Source organism: Monopterus albus, unplaced genomic scaffold (genome assembly GCF_001952655.1).
Source record: "Monopterus albus unplaced genomic scaffold, M_albus_1.0 scaffold226.1, whole genome shotgun sequence".
Classification (NCBI taxonomy): domain Eukaryota; kingdom Metazoa; phylum Chordata; class Actinopteri; order Synbranchiformes; family Synbranchidae; genus Monopterus; species Monopterus albus.
Window position 1 is genome coordinate 602,618 of NW_018128106.1, and position 1,122 is coordinate 603,739.

Sequence of the window (1,122 nt, forward strand, 5' to 3'; positions counted from 1 at the left end):
ATATATGTATAATTTTGTCTTTGGACAGCCCATTAGCAGTTTCAGGTCTGCACATGTGACCCTACAGTCCTGGTCTGACCTCCGACACTCAGTGGTAAGAAAAGTAAGAGCAGCAGTACTTTGCAACTACAGATGGCGACATGAAGATGTGTGGGATCTATCTGCAGCGAAAGCTAATTGCTTCTGCTGTTGGCTTATGATTTATGCGCCATAGTTTACACTTGTGCAGTTGTTAACAAAACTAAGTTTATCTGAAAATTATATAGGTTTATAAATGTTAAGGGACAGCATTTGTAACTGATTACAGGTGATTATTTTGAATCTGAATGTATCTAAACTATGTTATACTGCAACAGGTCCGAGCCTGTGATGTTTTCACTATGATCTTCAGAACACATGGCACATTATTAAAGTTTAACTTAAACAAAAAGAGTTAAAACTTTCACTTCATTGAAAACAATTTGACAATACTCATGACTTTTTCATAGAAAAGTTCAACTACATACACACAACCACAGAAAGTGAATATGACCATATCTACATAAATGTACATGTAGGCACACCTATCATACAGTTCAACAGCAGCACAAAAACATGTTGATCATAGAGCTCAAACTCTCTAATGCAGAAACATTATTACCTTCATGAAGGGAGGATTTATTGCAGCACAGTTATATTAGTTTTAACTTGGTGTACCTAATAATCTGCCACCTGAGTGTATTTCTCACCATGCTGAAATACTAGGTGGTAAGAAAAGTAAGAGCAGTAGTATTTTGCAACTACAGATGGCGACATGAAGATGTGTGGGATCTCTCTGCAGCGAAAGCTAATTGCTTCTGTTCCTGTTGGCTTATGATTTATGCGCCATAGTTTACACTTGTGCAATTGTTAACTGGGTATAGAGCAGCAATGTCTGTGCCCTCTGTCCTAAAGGGCTGTCCTGGTTAATATGGAGAGGAAGGCAGGAAGGAGTGATAACTACACTTTGGGTCTCCAAACATTAAATAAAAAAACTTTTAAGGTCAGATTTATATGCTTTAAGACCATTAAGAAAATGGATTTGTTTTATCCTTAGTGGTGAAAACTTAGTGTGGGTGCTTTTCAGCATCCACACAATTACAA